Source organism: Chlorocebus sabaeus, chromosome 8, assembly GCF_047675955.1.
Source record: "Chlorocebus sabaeus isolate Y175 chromosome 8, mChlSab1.0.hap1, whole genome shotgun sequence".
NCBI lineage: Eukaryota > Metazoa > Chordata > Mammalia > Primates > Cercopithecidae > Chlorocebus > Chlorocebus sabaeus.
This window is the reverse complement of record NC_132911.1, coordinates 4,211,369-4,227,412: the sequence shown is the minus strand read 5'-3', so window position 1 is coordinate 4,227,412 and position 16,044 is coordinate 4,211,369. Positions and strand designations below refer to the sequence as shown.

At 39.8% G+C, this 16,044-nt stretch overlaps 1 protein-coding gene across 2 annotated transcripts in view; it reads left to right on the top strand.

Annotated features, from left to right (window-relative positions):
- The window catches only part of CSMD1 (CUB and Sushi multiple domains 1), a 1,948,922-nt gene that overhangs the window by 1,592,291 nt on the left and 340,587 nt on the right, over positions 1-16,044 (top strand). The window lies entirely within an intron of this gene.

Genomic DNA, 16,044 nt, shown 5'->3' with positions numbered 1-16,044 from the left:
CATGGTTAAAGTTTCTGAACCAAAGAAGAAAAGGCAAAGCTGTAGCTAGATGTTATGTTGGCTCGCTTGCTTACTTTGCTGTTCCCTTGAAACCATTTATTAAGTTCTATATAATAAAGACAAAATGAGAGTGTCTCAGTTAGCTTCTGCTGCATAACAAACTATCCCCCAAATTTAGTAGCTGAAAAAAAATCATGACTTTATGGGTTGCCTGGGCTGTTCTGATCTAGGTGAGATTGACTGGGGATGAGTAGTCCTGGGTGACCTTCCTTAAGTGTGAGGGCCTCAGCTGGGATGGTTGGGAAGGCAGGAGCCCCTCCATACAAGGCTTCTGTTCCTGCAGTAGGCTAGTCAGGATGGGAAGGTTGTAGCAGCAAGGGATGACAAACTTCCAACTTCTGCTTACATTACACTTGCTAAGGTGCCGTTTGTCAAAGCAAGTCTCATGGGCTAGGCAAGACTCAAGTTATGAAGAAATAGATTCCACTGCTCTTTTAATAGGAAGAGAAGCAAAGTCATATTTTTAAAAGGCTTGTGTACAGGGTGGAAGCAATGTGTATCATTTTGCAATATACCAAATTAACTTTGAGGTAGACCAAGAAAGTACTCTAAAGTAACATGTATAAAGAAAATCATTGCAAATTTCAGAAAATGATGCGAACATTTAAACAAACAGTGTTCTACTCCAATAGTGAGTTCTGAGTTATTACGGTGAGTTATTTAAATCAACAAGAATTAATATTTTAAAGTAAGCTCTCGGTGATCTAGTCCAAAATCTGTCTCCGAAACCATAACACATAAGGCAAAAGGTAATTTTAAAATAAGTTTTATGTTTAGTTCTTGTTTAAAATGAAGAGGACACACAGTCCTAAGCAATACTTTTTAAAATATATATTTCCTTCAATTAACCTTTCTGTTTCATTGTTGTTGTTATGAATTCTCTGTACAAAATTTGCTTTTGAAAAAAATCTGACCTCCAATAGCCTTAATCTGCATGTCCCAGGTCTCTATACTCCTTCGTCATGCTATTGTACCCACCAAAGAGTAAATGAATTGGCCCGGCTGCTTCAGTTCCTCCTTCACATATGTGAAGCTGAAAAACAGTAACAGGTCAAAGTCAGGCTGGGCACAGTGACTCATGCCTATAATCCTAACACTTTGGGAGGCCGAGGCGGGTGGATCACTTAAGGTCAGTAGTTCGAGACCAGCCTGGCCAACATGGCGAAACTCCATCACCACCAAAAATACAAAAAGTATCTGGTCATGGTGGCACACACCTGTAATTCCAGCTACTCAGGAGACTGAGGCAGGAGATGTGGAAGGATGAAAAATATTCATAAACAAATGATTTTTGTCTTTATTCACAAAAGCCACCCTATCAAGCTTAGTAATGTATATTACATAGACATCACAGACTTCTTTCACTGCAACTCTATAACTTAACAGAAATAAAATGGGATGGAGTGGAGTGAGGGAAATGCGTATTCTGTTACACGATGCCGTTGCTGTACATCTGACATCTGAGGTCTTTGAAATTCATGTGTCTCACTGTTTAGTCACACTAACAACTTGGTAGTGAGTGGAATTGATGTGGCACAAACTGTTACCACTTATAGACCCTGTGTAAAAAAGATTCTCACTACATAAAAGGAGCAAGAAGCAAAATTAAAACATATCTAGAATGCAAACATCTTAGGATGGTATTTCTGCTGCTATGATAGAATATTACAAACTAGGGGGCCGGGTGCGGTGGTTCATTCCTGTAATCCCAGCACTTTGGGAGGCCAAGGCGGGTGAGTCGCAAGGTCAGGAGATCGAGACCATCCTGGCTAACCTGGTGAAACCCCGTCTCTACTAAAAATACAAAAAATCAGCCGGGCGTGGTGGCAGGTGCCTGTAGTCCCAGCTACTCGGGAGGCTGAGGCAGGAAAATGGTGTGAACCTGGGGGGCAGAGCTTGCCATGAGCCGAGATCATACCACTGCACTCCAGCCTGGGCGACAGAGCGAGACTCCATCTCAAAAAAGAAAAAACAAAAACAGAATACTACAGACTTATAGACTGGGTAATTTATAAAGAAATAAAGAACAGAAGTTTCTTTTCCTAACAATTCTGGAGTTCTGGAGGCTGGGAAATCTAAGGGCATGACATTGGCATGTGATGAATCCACATGGTGAGAGCATCACATAGCCAGGAAGTACACAAGAGACAGAGAGGAAATGGGGCCAAGCTTAATTTTTTTTCAGGAGCTCACTCCCACTGCAGCTGACTCACTCCCATGATAACAGCATTAATCCCTTCATGAGGGCCCAGTTCTTTTGACCTAATCACCTCCTAAAGGCTCCCACTTTCAATATGGCTGCAATGGCAATTAAATTTCAGCATGAGTTTTGGTGGAGACAGGAAAACCACAGCACATACTATTTTATAACAACTCATTTTAAAATTAGTGTGTGCCCTTAAGATAAATAATTTGATGATTATTGACCTGTTGAACACTAAGGTATATCTGAGTAACAGAATTTAATATTTCATATTCCTCATGAAAATCAATAAAGGCATGTTTCTGTGGAAATAAATAGTCCAGGCATAGTGGCTCACACCTCTCATCCCAGCACTTTGGGAGGATGAAGCAAGAGGATGTCTTAAGCCCAGTTGGTCAAGGCTGCAGTAAGCTATGATCACACCACTGCAGTCTTAACTAAATAAATTAATTAAATTAAATATTAGTCCTTAACTTGGAATTCACAAATACTAGATTTGAGAAATGTAAAAACCACTCCACTGGCTTTGATTTTGAAAAGTTGTAGAAATCATCTATGATGATGGAGTGACTTTATATAAAAATAATTTATCTTCTTTTAGAATTTCACATTTTTGTTTTTCTCACAATTTCCTTTGTGCTTTAATTTACTGGAATTAGAGTGAGCACCGCCTTTCTCTAAATGCAAACCAAGTGATGGATTCACTCTTTGCAGGTGAATCTAATAATTTGTTAACATTTTAATAAAAGAAAAGAGAAAATAGGCCGGGTGTGGTGGCTCATGCCTGTAATTCCAGCCCTTTGGGAGGCCAAGGCGGGCGGATCACAAGGTCAGCAGATCGAGACCATCCTGGCTAACACGGTGAAAGCCCGTCTCTACTGAAAAATACAAAAAATTAGCCGGGCGTGGTGGTGGGCACCTGTAGTCCCAGTTACTCAGGAGGCTGAGTCAGGAGAATGGCAGGAACCCGGGAGGTGGAGCTTGCAGTCAGCCGAGATCACGCCACTGCACTCCAGCCTGGGCGACAGAGCAAGACTCTGTCTCAAATAATAATAATACAAATAAAAAAGAGAAAATTAATTTTAAAAGATTTGAATTAATAAAAAATGTCCAGTTTTTATAGCATGAACTGACTTTGAAAAATTTTCTTCTTATACATATCTTTCAATATGAGGGTATATACTATCAAATTTATAAGTACATCTATTAAATTTAAAGCATAAATTTCTTCCCAACAAGCAAGTTAAGAAGGTGGCATCAAATATTTATCATGGATTTCCTCAACTGACATTCAACTTAATCCCAAAATGTTTTCGATGATTGAACCACTCTTCTCTAAGAATATAAATGCAATGTTTAGTATGGCGATCTGGAGAAACCATAATTAAAAGTACATAATATACTAAAATCGTATATTATGTACTTAAAATTGTACTGATACTCAGAACAATGGTGTCTGGTCTTAGCCTTGATATTAGCTGGCGTGTTTTCTAAGTCTTAATTATTTCAATGGTAACATAGTCTATATTACCTCCAATGTTAACTTGAAAATGAGGAATACATCAGTCATATAAATACGAACACGGGGATTAATTTAGCTATTTAAAATGTCTTAATATAAATATAATCATTACTATGCATTTACACTTTGCTATCTTAATGTAAATATTTTTCACTCTCAAGGAATGAATAAACAGCAGGATCTTGGAAAATATGAAAAGGCTGGTTTTAATACTTCAGGCCAATTATTGCAGGGTTACATTGATTTCATTGAGGCCCAGAGCAATTTCTGCTGATCTAGTGCTATTCCTCTTTGTTTGAGGTAATAGAATACCCCAAAATAGTTATTATTATGGGGCTGGGGCTGGAAGAATTTGTAATTTTAACATATATGCTATAAAGCAGTTACCTGAGCCAAATTTAATTAGAAGTCTCATCACAAGACATTGTAGAAAATTTAGCCCCATTGAAAGTTATATGGTAACATTTCTCTAAGAGATCCAGCATATTTCACTGCTGGGCACAGCCATGCTTTATATAACAGAAGTAACAGGATTATAAACTTCTTCAGCTAGCAACATTAAAAGCTATGTTTTACATAACCATATGTGTACATTGTTCCTAAGTTTTAATTGCTTTTCTGCCAGTGTAATTGTCTGGAAAGCTCAATTTGAATGTATTTCTGTTCCTAATTGTTAGCAGGAAATTGTATTTGGTAGTAGAGTTGAAGGGAATTATTTTTAATAAGCTCACACAGTATGAAAAACATTGAAGGCCTATCAAAAATGTATCAGGGTTGTCAAAAGCATTCCTATGCAGACATTTAGAAAACATAATATGTGGTTTGACAACCCCGGTGTTCTGCTGGCTGTCCTGCCCTGGATTTTCTTTCTGGCAGCATCAGGTTGTAGAGAGATTAGAGTGAAACCTGCATTGGAGATCTAGGAATATTAATCTACTTCTGATCAATCTTCCAGATCCCAGTAGGAAATATACCAAGTGGAAAACTACACATTTATCCCCAGTCTCCATGTCCAGCCTTTGTACATGGACCATGGGTGGGAGAATTTTCCTGGCATGACAGACAGGTATGGGGCTAGTCAGGAATAAAAGCATCTCCAATTTCTCCATTCCTGTCAAGATCACTATAGACCTTTCCCTTATTTTTCACAGATAATGCAAAAAAATAAAAAGTTAAGTGAATTTCAGCCGTGAAATAAAAGAGTTGTAGAAGTCTACAGTTTTTCCCTATGCCTATGGCTGCTACTCCAGACCCCCTTAACCTGGGGTTCTGGGAGCAGTTTCTGGGTATGGATCACCTTACCAGACATTGAGGAGAGCCTGAGTCAGAGGGAAGAAACCTGCAACCCCCCTCACTTTGTAAAGTTCTGGCACATATTTTCAGTTGCCACAGATCAGTTCAATAACACCAGCTCCCGACCATACCACTCACATTTCAGCTGCGAGAAAATGACTCGCAGTAAATAGACTGCGAGAAAATGCATGAAGGATAAATTCTGAGCTCTTCAGTTCCCAGATCACTATACGGATAGCAAGGCACATCACCACCACTGGTGACAGATCCCATCTCCTCTTTCAACATCTGCCCGTGACTGCTCACAGGCCTGCTATTCAGTGCACGCACAGACAGCAAAGAGGGTAGTTGTATTGTCTTCTTTGCTCCCAGTGATCAGTGCACTTGATGTCTTACAAAATGGGGTTTTCCACAGAAGGAATTGCCCAGAAAAGGTAGGACATGCAGGGAAGAAATGAGAAGTGATACCATGGGAAGTGAAACTCAGATCACACATAAATGGAATTACAGGAGAAATAGCTGAGGTAGGAACGTCGCCACTGCTGTGGGGAGAGACCTTGAATAGGCAGCCAGGGGAACTCAGCCAAGGTGGACGTAGGAGTGTAAGGGAGGAGATGCTGTGATGAGAGATGTCCCAGAAGAAGTGACTCCAGGAAAAAACATTAAGGAAACTTCTAGAGGTATTTCAGGATCCGAAAAGCACAAAAGATAAAATGGTGGAAGCTGATCCAAACTTCTCTGACATCTCTCCTCAGAGCTCATCATGTGTTCCCAACTCCTCACATGTCATCATTATTTCATCATGACTGTCATCATTCCCTATCTGTGTTATTGCCTCCCTCCAAGGGGCGGGAGACTTTAGTCTTCAGTGTTATTTTCTACTGTTGCTTATTTCTCCTCCCTCAATATCCAATAATTTCCCACCTAAAACAGTGAAGATAGGACTGTATATCTCATGGAATTCTTTTGATAAATTATATGAGATTTCTTTAGACAAGGCACTGAAAAAAATAATGCATGGAATCTGAAACCAAAGCCCTGTCATTTCTCCATCTCTGTTTCCTTTCTTCTTATCCACCATTATTAATTCCCATGACTTTCCTGTGACTTTAGTCTTCTCTCACTTGACCTTCCCAAATCCATCCTTTACTCTCTCCAGTCTCTCAAACACCCCCACTGTATATCGAGAAGCACCAACTTCTTACCCAGAACCATCACACTCTCTTGAATTTGGCTAACTGTGGCTTTCCAGGGGTATCTTTGGCTGCTCATGGATACTTTACACTTCAGGACAAAGGAACCTTGATTGATCTCTGACCACAGCCTGTGCTACTGCGGTGCTCTCTTTACACATACTCTCTTGAGTTTCTCCTCATTGACTCACCTCCAGTTTCTTCCCATCTCTTAGGGCCCAATTAAAATGTCAACCTCAAAAATTCATTTTTATTACCCCATCCAGAAATACTCTGTGTTCTTCCCTGATATCATTTCTCTCCATTAGTTACCTTCCTTCTGTACTAATAATCTCTGTTAATATCATATCCATATGTCAACACCTCCAGGGGAAGTTTCACAGCTCCCACACTCCTGTGATCTTCATTTTTCATTTAGACCACATCTGAAACTTCCCAAACACTCCTCCTTGCCCACTACCTGGCTTCTTCACTGGGAAGAGCCTCCTAACTCACCAGGCATCTTCACTAACTGCCCTGCAAGGGCCGCCTTGCACCCACTGCTCCTACTCCAAGCAATACGGTTTGTTTTCTTTATTTTAAAAATTTATGTTTATGTCTATAAAACTAATGTCTATATAGAGATTTTGAAAAAAATTTTTTTAATGTGAAGAAATCATGCATTATTCCCCTATAGATATCAACGTTAACATGTTGGCAAACGTCTTATATGTATCAATGTATATTCTGTGGTGTGGACGTGTATCGTTAAACATTGTCTCGCTTGTTGGTTGTTTATACCATTTTTAATTTTTCTTTCTATCTTTTTCTTTTTATTGTTCTTTTTTTTTTTTTTTTTTCCTTTGAGACAGAGTGTCACTCTGTTGTCCAGGCTGGAGTGCGGTGACGCAATCTGGGCTCGCTGCAACCTCAACTTCCTGGGTTCAAGCAACTCTCCTGCCTCAGCCTCCTGAGTAGCTGGAATTCCATGCGTGTGCCACCATACCCAGCTAATTTTTTTGTATTTTTAGTAGACACAGGGTTTCGCCATGTTGGCCAGGCTAGTCTCGAACTCCTGACCTCAGATGATCCGCCCGCCTCGGCCTCCCAAAGTGCTGGAATTAGAGGCGTGAGCCACTGCGCCCAGCCATTTCTAATTTTTCATGTTGTGCATAATGATGTAACGAGTAGTCTTGTAAGTAAATCTTGGCTTATATTTATACAATTCCTTAGAATAAATGCCTAGGACATTTGTTTGCTGGGTCAAAGGGTGTGAACATCCTCGTGTGTACAAGTCTTTCTATAAAGCAGTGCTAGTCATTTCACTTGCCTGAGCTTGCTATAAAAAGAAAAACTATTTTGTCCACTCATTATGTGCAGGATAAGCTCTTTGATATAGTTTATGGTTATTTTTCTTTATTTTGAAATAATAAAGTGCTGCAGAAAAAAACCAAAACACCCTACATGTAGTTTTCTGTAATCTTAGACACCAAAGAAAACTACCCTTGAAAAGGTGATAGAGCTTTTTAAAATTGTTTCTATGCAAATACAAACAAATAAAATTTGATTTGTTCATTTATCTTTTTATTTAATTATTTTTTACGCCATGTTATTCTGAACATTTATTTTGAGTTAATAAACATGGTCAAATGTTTACATCCAAATTTGTAATTCTGCCTCATCCTATTTAGTTATGGGATAGTATTCCATTGCCTGAATGTGCCATAATTTATTTAAACTACACCCTTTTGGAATATTCAGGTTGCTTTTAATTTTTTCACTGTTATGAGTAATGCTACCATACTCCCTGCGTGTCACCTCCAGGGCACTTTTCATGATGAATTTCTAGAGCTGCACTTGCTATGTTTGCACATTTGAATTTTTATAGCCATTACTAAATTGCCTCTAAAAGGAGTAGATATACCACCAGCAGTACATGGAATTGGGGTGTCTCCACATTCTCTCTGAAATGGGACAAAGGCTTTTTGACAATCTGGCCAGAAAAAAAAAAATTCTGCATAACATTTTATTGGTTATATTTGTTTATACCTTTCCTATGTTGACTTTTTTAACATGTGAATACGTTTGGTTAGTGACTTCCTCTTCTCTGTGCACTTCACCTCCTACCTGCATTTCCAGTTCTCTCCTCTCCCTGGATTCCTTTCCTGCTTGCTCTTGACTGGACAAGAGCCTTCCCAGACTCCGTGGAGGCAGAATTTAGACCCATGTCCTCTGCATGGTGGCATGCTTTTCTTGTATCTGCCAGACCTTGGGACACTGTGCGTTGGAGGGTGTGTACTTTTCCTTATGTGCCTGTATCTGATATCACAGAGTTCCTTAGCGATGATACCACATTTCATTTTTTTTTTTCTTTTTTTTGAGACAAAGTCTTGCTCTTGTCCCCCAGGCTGGAGTGCAATGGCGCGATCTCGGCTCGCTGCAACCTCCACCTCACAGGTTCAGGCGATTCTCCTGCCTCAGTCTCCCAAGTAGCTGGGATTACAGGTGCCTGCCACCATGCCCAGCTAGTTTTTGTATTTTTAGCAGAGACGGGATTTTGCCATATTGGCCAGGCTGGTCTCGAACTCCTGACCTCAGGTGATCTACCTGCCTCGGCCTCCCAAAATATTGGGATTACAGGCGTGAGCCACTGTGCCTGGCCTCACTCCATTTTTTAACGTCCTTTACCTAGTGGAATAGTGTCTGGCATTTTGACTTTCAACAATTTTACATTTGAATAAAAAATGACTGATACTTATCTATATTTAAATTTTGTTGTATCATATTTTTTGTTGGAGTCACGAGACATTTTCCAAGATGGCAAAACTCCATGGTACCAGGGTGCCTGTTTGTTTGTCTGTGTAAGCTTCTCAGTAGCATATAACATAAAAACTGCACAAATTACAAGTGCAGCTTGTTCTCAAAAGAAACACCCCCATGTAACTAGAACTCAGATAAAGAAAGGGAATATTACCTGAACCAGGATAGACTTTTGAGCTCTATTCAAATTCTCTCTTCTCCAGGACAATTACTATTCAGACTTCAGAAGAGTTTTGCTGAATTTGAATTTTATGTAAAAGAGAATTGTCAGGCACGATGGCTCACGCCTGTAATCCTAGCACTTTGGGAGGCTGAGGCGGGCAGATTACCTGAGGTCAGGAGTTCGAGACCAGCCTGACCAACACGGTGAAACTCTGTCTTTATTAAAAATACAAAAATTAGCCAGTTGTGTTGGTACATGCCTGTAATCCCAGCTACTTGGGAGGCTGAGGCAGGAGAATTGCTTGAGGCTGGGAGGCAGAAGTTGCAGTGAGCTGATCTTACTCCATTGCACTCCAGCCTGGCCAACAGATTAAGACTCTGACTTAAAAAAAAAAAAAGAGAGAGAGAGAGAATTGTACAGTATGATTCATTTTTTGTCTTCTTGATTTCCTCAACCTTCACACCTATTGATACCATTAGATATTTCATGGTATAATTTATTTGTTATAATTTATTTATCCATTCTGGGTGCTGATGGACATTTGGATTGGAGTTAATGCAAACTGTGCTGCTTTGAATATGGTTTGACATGTTACCTGGTGAATGTATGTATGCTTTTTCCATGGGTATATACTGAGGCCGAGAATTGCTGAGTAATGGTGAATCCTACCTTCAGCAGTATTAGGTGCTATCAGTTTTCCAAAGTGGTTATACTTATCCTCACTCCCTGAAAGGGTGTATATGAGAGAATTTCAGGAACTTCACCTTCTAAACAACGATGGGATGGATTGTTTTTTCATTTTAGCCATTCTACTGGGTGTGTGAAAGGTTTTTATTTGCATTTCCCTGATGATTGATCAAGGAAAACACTTTTTTATGTTTACTGACCTTTTGAGTATCCTCTTATTAATTTTGCCAGTTGAAGTCTTTTGCCCATTTTTTTATATTGAAATTATTTCTTTTGATAAACACAGATTTTTAATTCCAATGAGTCATAATAATTTTTACTCGTTTTTTTCTTTATGGATAGCAAATTTTTTTTTTCTTTTTTATTATACTTTAAGTTCTAGGGTACACGTGCACAACGTGCAGGTTTGTTACATATGTATACATGTGCCGTGTTGGTGTGCTGCACCCATTAACTCGTCATTTACATTAGGTATATCTCCTAATGCTATCCCTCCCCGCTACCCTCACCGCACAACAGGCCCTGGTATGTGATGTTCCCCTTCATGTGTTCAAGTGATCTCATTGTTCAATTCCCACCTATGAGTGAAAACATGCAGTGTTTGGTTTTCTGTTCTTGCAATAGTTTGCTGAGAATGATGGTTTCCAGCTGCATCCATGTCCCTACAAAGGACATGAACTCATCCTTTTATATGGCTGGATAGTATTCCATGGTGTATATGTGCCATATTTTCTGTCATTGATGGACATTTGGGTTGGTTCCAAGTCTTTGCTATTGTGAATAGTGCTGCAATAAACATACGTGTGCATGTGTCTTTATAGCAGCATGATTTATAATCCTTCGGGTATATACCCAGTAATAGGATGGCTGGGTCAAATGATATTTCTAGTTCTAGATCCTTGAGGAATCACCACACTGTCTTCCACAATGGTTGAACTAGTTTACAGTCCCACCAACAGTGTAAAAGTGTTCCTGTTTCTCCACATCCTCTCCAGCACCTGTTGTTTCCTGACTTTTTAATGATTGCCATTCTAACTGTGAGATGGTATCTCATTGTGGTTCTGATTTGCATTTCTCTGATGGCCAGTGATGATGAGCATTTTCTCATGTGTCTATTGGCTGCATAAATGTCTTCTTTTGAGAAGTGTCTGTTCATATCCTTTGCCCACTTTTTGATGGGGTAGTTTGTTTTTTTCTCGCAAATTTGTTTGAGTTCTTTGTACGTTCTGGATATTAACCCTTTGTCAGATGAGCAGATTGCAAAAATTTTCTCCCATTCTGTAGGTTGCCTGTTCACTCTGATGGTAGTTTCTTTTGCTGTGCAGAAGCTCTTTAGTTTAATTAGATCCCCTTTGTCAATTTTGGCTTTTGTTGCTATTGCTTTTGGTGTTTTAGACATGAAGTCCTTGCCCATGCCTGTGTCCTGAATGGTATTGCCTAGGTTTTCTTCTAGGGTTTTTATAGTTTTAGGTCTATCATTTAAGTCTCTAATCCATCTTGAATTAATTTTTCTACAAGGTGTAATGAAGGGATCGAGTTTTAGCTTTCTACTTATGGCTAGCCAATTTTCCCAGCACTATTTATTAAATAGGGAATCCTTTCCCCATTTCTTGTTTTTGTCAGGTTTGTCAAAGATCAGATGGTTGTAGATGTGTGGTATTATTTCTGAGGGCTCTGTTCTGTTCCATTGGTCTACATCTCTATTTTGATACAAGTACCATGCTGTTTTGGTTACTATAGCCTTGTAGTATAGTTTGAAGTCAGGTAGCATGATGCCTCTGGCTTTGTTCTTTTGTCTTAGGACTGTCTTGGCAATGTGGGATCTTTTTTGGTTCCGTATGAACTTTAAAGCAGTTTTTTCCAATTCTGTGAAGAAAGTCATTGGTAGTTTAATGGGGATGGCATTGAATCTATAAATTACCTTGGGGAGTATGGTCATTTTCACAATATTGAGTCTTCCTATCCATGAGGATGGAATGTTCTTCCATTGTTTGTGTCCTCTTTTATTTCATTGAGCAGTGGTTTGTAGTTCTCCTTGAAGAGGTCCTTCACATCCCTTGTAAGTTGGATTCCCAGGTATTTTATTCTCTTTGAAGCAATTGTGAATGGGAGTTCACCCATGATTTGGCTCTCTGTTTGTCTGTTATTGTTTATAAGAATGCTAGTGACTTTTGCACATTGATTTTGTAACCTGAGACTTTGCTGAAGTTGCTTATCAGCTTAAGGAGATTTTGGACTGAGACAATGGGGTTTTCTAGATATATAATCATGTCATCTGCAAACAAGGACAATTTGACTTCCTCTTTTCCTAATTGAATACCCTTTATTTCTTTCTCATACCTGATTTCCCTGGCCAGAACTTCCAACACTGTGTTGACTAGGAGTGGTGAGAGAGGGCATCCCTGTCTTGTGCCAGTTTTCAAGGGAAATGTTTCCAGTTTTTGCCCATTCAGTATGATATTGACTGTGGGTTTGTCATAAATAGCTCTTATTATTTTGAGATATATTCCATCAATACCAAATTTATTGAGAGTTTTTATCATGAAGAGCTGTTGAATTTTGTCAAAAGCCTTTTCTGCATCTATTGAGATAATCATGTGGTTTTTGTCTTTGGTTCTGTTTATGTGCTGGATTACATTTATTGATTTGTGTATGTTTAACCAGCCTTGCATCCCAGGGATGAAGCCCACTTGATCATGGTGGATAAGCTTTTTTATGTGCTGCTGAATTCAGTTTGTCAATGTTTTATTGAGGATTTTTGCATTGATGTTCAACAGGAATATTGGACTAAAATTCTCTTTTTTTGCTGTGTCTCTGCCAAGCTTTGGTATCAGGATGATGTTGGCCTCATAAAATGAGTTAGGGAGGATTCCCTCTTTTTCTATTGATTGGAATAATTTCAGAAGGAATGGTACCAGCTCTTCCTTGTACCTCTGGTAGAATTTGGCTGTGAATCCATCTGATCCTGGACTTTTTTTGGCTGGTAGGCTATTAATTATTGCCTCAATTTCAGAGCCTGTTATTGGTCTATTCAGGGATTCAACTTCTTCCTCGTTTAGTCTTGGGAGAGTGTATGTGTGAAGGAATTTATCCATTTCTTCTAGCTTTTCTAGTTTCTTTGCGTAGAGGTGTTTATAGTATTCTCTGATGGTAGTTTGTATTTCCGTGGGGTCGGTGGTGATATCCCCTTTATCATGTTTTATTGCGTCTATTTGGTTTTTCTCTTTTCTTCTTTATTAGTCTTGCTAGTGGTCTATCAATTTTATTGATCTTTTCAAAAAACCAGCTCCTGGATTCATTTATTTTTTGAAGGGTTTTTTGTGTCTCTATCTCCTTCAGTTCTGCTCTGATCTTAGTTATTTCTTGCCCTCTGCTAGCTTTTGAATGTGTTTGCTCTTGCTTCTCTAGTTCTTTTAATTGTGATGTTAGAGTGTCAATTTTAGATCTTTCCTGCTTTCTCTTGTGGGCATTTGGTGCTATACATTTCCCTCTACACACTGCTTTAAATGTGTCCAAGAGATTCTGGTATGTTTGATCTTTGTTCTCATTTTTTTCAAAGAACATCTTTATTTCTGCCTTCATTTCGTTATGTACCCAGTAGTCATTCAGGAGCAGGTTGTTCAGTTTCCATGTAGTTGAGTGGCTTTCATTGAGTTTCTTACTCCTGAGTTCTAGTTTGATTGCACTGTGGTCTGTGAGACAGTTTGTTATAATTTCTGTTCTTTTACGTTTGCTGAAGAGTGCTTCACTTCCAACTATGTGGTCAATTTTGGAACAAGTGCAATGTGGTGCTGAGGAGAATGTATATTCTGTTGATTTGGGATGGAGAGTTCTGTAGATGTCTATTAGGTCTGCTTGGTGCAGAGTTGAGTTCAATTCCTGGATATCCTTGTTAGCTTTCTGTCTCGTTGATCTGTCTAATGTTGACAGTGGGGTGTTAAAGTCTCCCATTATTATTATGTGGGAGTCTAAGTCTCTTTGTAAGTCTCTAAGGACTTGCTTCATGAATCTGGGTGCTCCTGTATTGGGTGCATATATATTTAGGATAGTCAGCTCTTCTTGTTGAATTGATCCCTTTACCATTATGTAATGGCCTTCTTTGTCTCTTTTCATCTTTGTTGGTTTAAAGTCTGTTTTATCAGAGACTAGGATTGCAACCCCTGCCTTTTTTTGTTTTCCATTTGCTTGGTAGATCTTCCTCCATCCCTTTATTTTGAGCCTATGTGTGTCTCTGCATGTAAGATGGGTCTCCTGGATACAGCAAATTGATGGGTCTTGACTCTTTATCCAATTTGCCAGCCTATGTATTTTAATTGGAGCATTTAGCCCATTTACGTTTAAGGTTAGTTGATACAGTTTCTTCCTAGCATCGATGGTCTTTACATTTTGGCACATTTTTGCAATGGCTGGTACCAGTTGTTCCTTTACATGTTTAGTGCTTCCTTCAGGAGCTCTTGTAGGGCAGGCCTGGTGGTAACAAAATCTCTCAGCATTTGCTTGTCTGTAAAGGATTTTATTTCTCCTTCACTTATGAAACTTAGTTTGGCTGGATATGAAATTCTTGGTTGAAAATTCTTTTCTTTAAGAATGTTGAATATTGGCCCCCACTCTCTTCTGGCTTGTAGAGTTTCTGCCGAGAGATCTGCTGTTAGTCTGGTGGGCTTCCCTTTGTGGGTAACCCGACCTTTCTGTCTGACTGCCCTTAACATTTTTTCCTTCATTTCAACTTTGGTGAATCTGATCTGAAAATTATGTGTCTTGGAGTTGCTCTTCTTGAGGAGTATCTTTGTGGCGTTCTCTGTATTTCCTGAATTTGAATGTTGACCTGTCTTGCTAGGTTGGGGAAGTTCTCCTGAATAATATCCTGCAGAGTATTTTCCAACTTGGTTCCATTCTCCCCGTCACTTTCAGGCACACCAATCAGACGTAGATTTGGTCTTTTCACATAGTCCCATATTTCTTGGAGGCTTTGTTCATTTCTTTTTATTCTTTTTTCTCTAAATTTATCCTCTTGCTTCATTCCATTCATTTGATCTTCAATCACTGATACCCTTTCTTCCAGTTGATCAAGTTGGTTACTGAACTTTGTGCATTTTCCATGTAGTTCTCGTGTTACAGTTTTCATCTCTATCAGTTCGTTTATGGACTCTTTGCATTGGTTATTCTAGTTAGTCATTCATCAAATCTTTTTTCAAGGTTTTTAGTTTCTTTGCGCTGGGTTTGTAATTCCTCCTTTAGCTCGGAGAAGTTTGATTGTCTGAAGTCTTCTTCTCTCAACTTGTCAAAGTCATTCTCCGTCCAGCTTTGTTCCATTGCTGGCAAGGAGCTGCATTCCTTTGGAGCGGGAAACGCACTCTGATTTTTTGAATTTCAAGCTTTTCTGCACTGCTTTTTCCCCATCTTTGTGGTTTTATCTACCTTTGGTCTTTGATGATGGTGACGTACAGATGGGGTTTTGGTGTGGATGTCCTTTCTATTTGTTATTTTTCCTTCTAACAGTCAGGACCCTCAGCTGCAGGTCTGTTGGAGTTTGCTCGAGGTCCACTCCAGACACTGTTTGCCTGGGTATCAGCAGCAGAGGCTGCAGAAGAGGCAATATTGCTGAACAGCAGATGTTGCTGCCTGATTGTTCCTCTGGAAGCTTCGTCTCAGAGGTGTACCCAGCTGTGTGAGGTGTGAGGTGTCAGTCTGCCCCTAGTGGGGGATGTCTCCCAGTTAGGCTACTTGGGGGTCAGGGACTCACTTGAGCAGACAATCTGTCGACTCTCAGATCTCAGCCTCTGTGCTGGGAGAATCACTACTCTCTTAAAAGCTGTCAGACAGGGGCATTTACATCTGCAAAGGTTTCTGCTGCCTTTTGTTTGGCTATGCCCTGTCCCCAGACATGGAGTCTACAGAGGCAGGCCAGCCTCCTTGAGCTGCAGTGGGCTCCACCCAGTTCGAGCTTCCCAGCAGCTTTGTTTACCTACTTAAGCCTCAGCAATGGCGGGCACCCCTCCCCAAGCCTCACTGCTGCCTTGCAGTTAGATCTCAGACTGCTGTGCTAGCAATGAGGAAGGCCCCATGGGCGTGGGACCCTCTGAGCCAGGCACGGGATATAATCTTCTGGTGTGCCATTTGCTAA